Below are 8,530 nucleotides of genomic sequence, written 5' to 3' on the forward strand. Positions count from 1 at the left end.
TATTCTGTATATGTTTGTGTATATATACTGTATATGTATATATATATATAGTATATATACAATGTATATATATATATATATATATATATATATATATATATATATATATATATATATATATATATATATATATATATATATATATATATATATATATATATATATATATATATACTATATATATATATATATATATATATATATATATATATATATATATATATATATATATATATATATATATATATATATATATATATATATATATATATATATATATATATATATATATATATATATATATATATATATATATATATATATATATATATATAATATCTTCTGCCTAAAATTGAACGAATAAAAACTAGCTTTTAGTTTTCAAATGAGATATAGACGTGTTACGTAAGGAACATGAATTGAAATGTGGTTATTTGATTGCAGGTGTGCGAGTTGCATTTTCGTCCCGAAGATATTATATGGGAGGTTTCACATTTTGATGAAAAGGCTGACAAAAACATAACTGCAAGACTTGCAAAACCTCGACTACGTTATGATGCTGTTCCGTCACTATTGCCTAATTGTCCAGCTTACTTATCATCTGCCTCTAACGTGAGAGAATCTCCAGAATGCAGGAGAGCAAGGCTGGAGGAAAAAGGTTTGCATGCTGCAATGGTAGATAGCACTGTAACTCACGATGTATATAAGGAGAGTAAAATTTTTTTTTAATCTTAAGGATTTTACTGATAGCAAATTGAACTTCATTAACACTTCTCGTTGGACTATCATAAGAAAAGAGAAATATTTGTTCGTTTGTAGGATTTTGGAGCCCCCATTAAGTCATATGCCTGTGTCTCTGTTCATATATGATGATTGTTCAATCAGTGTATTTGTTCACGAAGCTGAAATTAAGAAACTGGGAAACTATAAAATTCCTTCTAGGGTCGGTGACATAAATGAGTTAGAAATGATATTGAATAACCTTAGAAATACGGATGTACAACAGTTTTCGAAAGAATCTAGCAGTACCATTCTTATTTTGCAACTAGTCATTTCTTTGTTGACAGCCGTACTTGATGAAGGTTTTAATCATTTCTCAGCACTTAAGTTTATATGTGAACAGCTACGTGTGATGACACTTAAAAAACTAGAATATTCGTCAGAAATCACAATTTTTTCATCTCTTGTACAATTGCTCCCCTCAAAGTTACAGACTTCTGAGAGACAGTGGTTATGTAATCTTCCCAAGCTTCTCAACAGTCAAGAGAGTTTTTATTTCTAAAGATTTCAGTCCTTCCCTTGAGCAGCATGATGAAAACTTCCTTGCATGTATCAAACAAAAGTTTAAGTCCCTTTCAGATGATGACAAAACAGTGAGTCTATTGATAGATGAAGTTCATTTAAAAGTTATTTCGTTTACAAAGGTGATAATATTGTAGGGTCAGCATTTGACAGTTGTGAAGCGGCAAACAGCGCATTCTTTTTCATGGTAAATAGTATTAAGTCAGCGTTTAAAGGTGTTGTTCATATCATTCCCACAAAATGCATGAAAGCAGAGACGTTGCACTCCATAATTAAGAAGGTTATAATGGGATTAGAAAAGATCGGATTAACTATACTTTGCGTTATAACAGACAATAATGCCATCAATGGGAAAGCAATGTCATATTTTGCCAACCCTCCAAAGTTATCTATAGTATATGAACATCCTTTCCAAAAAACCCGACCCTTGTTTTTATGTTTGATTCAGTTCATTTGTTAAAATGCATCAGGAATAACTGGGTGGGCCAAAAAGATCAAGAAAAGACGATGAGATTTCCCAAATTTTCTCGTAGTGGCAAGTACTTTGAAAACGAAGTTGAAATGAATTATGCTCCTCTAAATACTTTGCAAAAACTTCACTCGTTGGAAAGAGAGTCTTTTTTGAGTCATTCATACAAGTTGACTCAAAAGGCATTGTGGCCATCAAGTCTCGAAAGACAAAATGTGAATCTAGTATTAAAGGTTTTTAATGAGTATGTAATCGAAGCTCTGTTAACTTTTGGAACGAAAACCCTCCTGCCATTTTCATCTGAAGTAGCAGATTACATTAAGGTAATTCACATATGGTGGACCATAATGAATGTAAAATCCAAGTTTAAAGGGAGACGGTTTAACAACCAATATTCAACACCTTTAACCGATGATGCTGGAGTTATAAAATATGAATTTCTCAATTACTTTTTGGGCTGACAACAAGGGACTTAAAGGTAATTTAACACGAGAAACATTTACAACTTTGAAACATACAACTCATCCAATTATAAAACTTACAGATTGCTGTATTTCTGAACTGAAATTGGATTACATTCTTACAGGTAAATTTCAAACAGAAAAAGTTAAATTACAGTAAATATTATCATGCATAATAGTTACATGATTCTTAGTAAAATTACTAAAATGAAAATTTTCTTAAGAGCAAAGAATCAACGAAATATGGCATTGGCACTTATTATGAAAACTCTTACTGACAATGACGCCCGATTTCCAATTGATGTCTGTGATGCAGGTCATGACATGGAAAATATCGAAGAAATGCTTGTGTGGACTTCTACAAATTCACTCTTGAACAACTTTTGTCGGAAAGAAAATGATTCATTGGCTTGTGGTAAAAGTGCAGGTAAAAAACGAAAACTGCAAACTTTAACTAATGATAAGAATTAATAATATTTACCCACTGATGTTTATCTCTTCATATTTAACTTATTATTATTATTTGTTCATGCTTAATTTTATTGTGTTTATGTTCTGTAAAAATGCTACAATTATATTTGATTTTTTTCTTTTACCTTTTTGTACTGAATAGAATTATATTCTAACATAGAAACCTGTATTATTTACCTATTCTGTTTACCCTAGTTTTTGATAACCAAGCTTTTAACTAAAAAAAAAAAAAAAAAAAGTAAATGCAGAAGAGAAAGAAAGTGAGAGTAAGCCGAGATTCTCTCTACCTTATGGGAAACAAACAGTAGTGATAAGCGTTATCAAGGTCTCAGCCAGGTAGCGGCCATACCATGACCCATCTTGCCTATGTCATAATTCAGTGAGAGGGCCTCCTCTATAGGTGGCAGTGGATGAGGGCACCGACTCTGGGGAAAGGCCAGAAGGGCTAGCGGGCGCAAAGTCAGGGGTAACCTCAGAGGCTACAGGAGGGCTCCCTACTCCAGCTGCTGTGACAACCGGAGCAAGAGCGGTCTCAACCTTTGTGTTATGTACAGGGAGGCAAGTTCCTGGTCTCCCAGAGAAAGTGTAGCAGTTTGATCCACCAGGGGTTCATCCTCTCAGGACGGATTTGGTGAGGATGAAGTGTCGGGTGCCGGAGGCTCACAGGTTGCTAAGTTTAATGCAGTGATGGGTCCAGGATCTCCCAGAGAAGGATCCGTCTCAAGATCTGGATCTGGCATAGGGTCCTCTTCTAGTGGTGGCTCAACGTCCGAGACAGATGGAGCGTGGCACTGCTCAGAGCTCACAAGTGGCACTGGCAGTGATTGATGGTCAGGCATGCATGACGAGGGGTCCGGAGGTGCAATACCTCGCGGATGGCTTGAGTTGGGCTGAGACAGAGATTCCTGTCCCAGCTGGAGGTCAGAGCCTCTTGGAGAGTCTTGATTTGGGGCATCCTCTGGGCGTTGCTTATTTGGGCAACCTTCCCACTTAGTGGAGTGGTCTGCCACCTTGCATGCTCTAAAGTGGTACTTCTTCTCTTGAATGTCCTTTTGTGGAGAGGGAGGACCTTGGTGCTGGTTGTCCTTTCATGGAGAGGGAGGACTAGGCCTAGAATTGTTCTGTGTGTGCCCCTTCCACTGATCACTTCGGTGGGTGGAAGGTGGTTCTTCTTCTTTTGGTGGCATGCCAGTCAAAGTGATTGTTCCTTGATTTGGTGATTCTACAGTCGGGGCCTCCATTGAGGAGGTAGCATGGCTGCAAAGTGGTGTTGGGGAAGGTCTTCCCAGAGGAGGTCCCGACCCAACAGGAAATCCTCTCCGGGCCTAATTCCACCCACCACGCCAAGGTGGTGAGGTAGCATGCCCCAAGGTGTTGTGACCTGGAACTTGACTGTGGGAACGGTTTTGGAATGGCCCTCTACCCATTTCATCTCCCACCGAGTTTGCTCGTCAACCGTGTCACTGGCTGGCACTTGGGCCCTGGAAATCAGGCTAACATCAGATGTGTTTACTGTGACCAGTAGAGACACGGGCAGGCTAGAGCCATTAAGGGGTGCCACCGAGATGAACTGGGTATCCAGCCTCTCAGGGTGAAGTATCTTCTGCGGCCTAGCCATGGAGAATGAGGTGCTAATTAAGTTGACGAACTTGGTGGCTGGGAAGTGATTAGGGCAGGCCAGATGTCCAGCACTATAGTGGCCGGCAGCACCACAGGATCAGCAAGAGCCTTTTCTGGGGGCTCGGTGACCTATGGTAACTGTTGGTGGAGAGAGTTGACTGGACATAAAGGGAGAGGAGTTCTGATTGTTAGAAGAAGGCTGCATACTGTTGCCCAACTTGTAGTGGCAATCAGATTCAGTGTGCCCTAACTTCTTACAGTGGGTGCACGTAGGCTCGCTAAGCAGTCTGTTCTTCAGGCGAGTCGAGCCTGAAAGGTACCTGGGTGGCACTATGCGCTACTGAGATGTGCTGTGGGACTGGTTGTGGGTTTCCCATGAATCGGCCATACAGCAGGCTTCCATAAGTGTGGTGGGCTGCTTATCACTGAGATACACAGCAAGGGGCCCAGGCACACATTGGAAAAGATCCTCCAGCATGGTCCAGTTGAATAGGTCCTTGAAGGTAGTGCACGACAGGGAGTCAAACCAGTGGGTACCAGACTGGATCTTGTGACAAACCCATTCAGTCCAGGACCAGCTGACTTCCTTGGCAAGACCTCGGAACCGCTGTCTCCATTTCTCCAGGGTTATTTTGTGGGCTTCCGTTATGACCCTAAGACACTTCTATCATGTCACCTCTTTGACTCTTCTCCAGTGAGCAGAGGGCTGCCTTAGCTTTTCCTTCCATGTGCTTGGCAAGCACTAAGGCCGTCTCTGTCTCGGTGGTGTTGTAGTTTTCGAAGAGCAACTCTGTTTCCTCCACCAGTGCTTCTGGCTCTTCCTCAGTCCACTTGGGGACTAGGGAATTAATGCTTGAGATCAGAGCATTTGGTGCAGCAGGTGTGGGGCTCGCTTGCCTTGAGAGCTTGCTCGTTTTCCTTGAGAGCTTGCTCATTTTCCTTGAGGACTAATTCATGCTGTCTTCTCTGTTCTTCTCTTGTGTCTTCCAGCTGCCTCTGTTCTTCAGCATACAGCCTCTTTTCTGCTCTTTCGTCCCTCTCTTGCTTGGCCAAGTCATCCATCTGTTCCTTGACCCACTGGGCAAGTTCTGGTCCCATGAGACCTGACTCCTTCCCCAGATCGATGAAGGTTCTGTAATATTCTGTTGCCATGGTACTGGTAGGTAAGGGCATCTATTTGGGTTGACTGGACATACTTGGGAATTGAGGAAGTGGTCCTCAGATTTGGGTGACACTTCAGTGGTTTGGCACCTTTTCAATAAGGTGGCACTGTGGCTGAGTGTAGCTTATGTAGTCACAAAGGACTTTTTTTTCCTTCTTTTCTTTTCTCTTTGGTGGCACTATGGTACCAGTGCATTCCTAGGAATCAACACTTGCCTTGGAGTACAACTAATTGTGCTGAGGGGAAAAAGCACTCTGCCCAAGCAGAGTGTAATTAATAAGTAGGAGAAAAAGGGAAGGTAAGAAGAAACTGATAGGTAAACTCTTCAGTTTGTGACAGTGCCTCACATTAGTGGCACTGTGGAAAGGAAAATCAGTTTTTGGTTGCTTTGGCCCTCATGGGTGACTAGTTCCTAGTGCCAGCTGTGCTACTTCCTTTCATGCGAAGGGAGGAAGGCTTTGATGCTTGAGTCTGGATAAAAGATCCCACTCGCAATCAACAATTTTCTGTGACCATGGTTAATCTTAGCTTATCCTCATCTATCTGTGGGACAGAGGTGTTTCTTTTTATTTGTTTTATTTTAATTAATTATTCCTATGTCGGCCGTTCTTTCAATGAAAATGTTGCACATACACTTTGGGGATATCTTAAAAGCTTACATGCAGGGATAAAAGAAGTAGAAGAGAGACAGAGAGAGAGAGAGAGAGAGAGAGAGAAAAGTATCCAGCAAGCAAGGTTCACACTGCCTGAGTAAATAAGTAAAATTGTAAATGCACACCAGCAGGTTTCTTCTTTTGAAGTACTTCTTACTTGGGCTATGTTAGGTAATGGGTTGTCTTGCCAATATTAACTTGTCCTATAACCATTGCTTCTTATGTCTTAGGCTGATAAGTATGGTCAAATTATGAAGTTTTTTCTTTCTTTTATATAATTCCCTGCTAAAGTGTATTTTGTGTAGGACCTTTTTTGTTACATTTCCTAAATAAGTTATTCCCTGACTGAATTATTAACTTTCTTTTACCTGTTGTATTAAATTCTGTACCTAGTTTCCCTATAACACTGAATGTATTTTTTTCGAAAATTTGCAAGTATGGTAATGCAAGAGACAAAGTGGTTCACTAAGCGGAGCAGATGAGGCAGACATTGTTGAGATGTCACACAGGTAAACAATAACAACAACAAAGTTTTAAGATGGCAGCTACTGGATCGCAGGCAAACCATTCTCAAAATGTCGGATGGGTCACATGACCACACAGCTGATGATTCAAACACAACGCCTTACTGGAAGGGAAGTGCAGGAAACCGACTGGCAGAGGAATACACAACCTCCTGCCATCGCAATGTTACAGTAAAAAAGAACAAAACACTTGAATTTCTCTTACAAAACGAATGAAGCTAATGTGGGAATACAAGTATTAACTTAACATACCGCAAATGCAAGTTATTTTACATTACAAAGATGGAAAACGAATTTATTATGATTTTCTCTTTTTTTCTTTTTCCTTTTCGAGGAACTAAGCCCTTCCGCAAGATGCAAAAGAATGGACCCGTGATGTCTTTACAGGCCTGATTGGGTTAATGTGAAAGGAAAATTATGAAATTAACACTGATACAGTTCATGGCAAGGAAATTTGATATTGATTTCGCATGAGGGAAAGTAATTCTCTTCGTAACGCTCAGTCCGGGTCTTCTCTCTAGGACTGACACAGTTGCTGCTTTTTCCAAGAAACCTTATGGACTTTTGTAAATTGTCCATCCTATCCTACAAGAGAAGCGCTAGGCACACACCCTCCCAACACTGTCATGCAATAGCTAACCAGTTCAAAAATTAATATCATACATTAATCATTGGCTGGCAAATAGCAAAATATTAAATCTTGACTTGGTAACCTACACAACCTTGACTGGTATGCACTGTGGCTCGGTATCCAAACGCAGTAAACATTTCCTTATTATTGTAAATTGTAAATTATAGCTGCTCTCATTTAATGCACACTTTCCTACCGACTCTTCTTACTATTATAACATTGGTATTCTTAATATTACTTACCTTGGCCTGTGTCCTTGTTTGGGAGAATTTAGCATGAAATTAATATGATCTGATTTTTTATCTTTGAATTAATTCATATTTAATTTGATCCCAAGTTCTTTATCTCTGTGAATAAGAGAATCCTGGCAAGGTCATCATTGTTACGTGGGTCATTCGGCTGATGAGTTTAATTATTAATTACTGCGATTTATATAGCGTTGCCTTACCTAAGACCCATGTACAGTAATCCTATCAATTAAGGCTGAAAGTTACCAAAAAAGAAAGATAATTAACTTAATTAGATCGGTCACCAGTTGAAACTAGGTTACTCAATATTGATTTATTCTGAACACATGAATTAAATAAACAACATTAATCAAACAACTAGTTCAGCAAAAGAATAAAAGAAATAAAAAAATATGAACAGGGATCTTCCGGGAGCTAATAACAGCTCTAACTTCGTCCCACTTTGGACACAAGATATTTCAGCATAAATTAGTGGATTACACAACGGCTGGGGGCCTCTGGTGATGCGTCTATAAGCAATTTCAAGTGTGTGACTTAAGGAAACTGATATGCTAATCCTTCTCCAGACAAGATTCTGGCCAGATTCCATGGCGTGCCTGATTCATTTGAATAGATAATGCAGTGATCAATTGCATCAGAAGCCCTGGGTCCGTTGAAATGGCAATTTCCCTGGCTGTTCAACAAGAGGGGGAAGAACAAAAGGGAGGCTAAGAGAGATGCTTGAGTATGTTGTCTCTATGAAGGATGTCTCCTGACTGCCAAGCTGGGTCAAAATGCATGGGTGCTTGCTTGACTGGCTCACAGGTAGTGTTTGAAAAATGACAAAAACTCACCAGTAAAAAGGTCATAGAAAAGTGAGCTTAAGGTACAATCTAACTAAAGGTGGTCCTAGCAAAACCTACCCTTTTGAATATTTCCCTAAACTAAACTTCATACCCCCATCTGATGGTTGGTGTTTATGGAAAAACAACCCAGCTCTCTGGCTTCCC

The sequence above is a fragment of the Macrobrachium rosenbergii genome, chromosome 56 (assembly GCF_040412425.1).
Source record: "Macrobrachium rosenbergii isolate ZJJX-2024 chromosome 56, ASM4041242v1, whole genome shotgun sequence".
NCBI lineage: Eukaryota > Metazoa > Arthropoda > Malacostraca > Decapoda > Palaemonidae > Macrobrachium > Macrobrachium rosenbergii.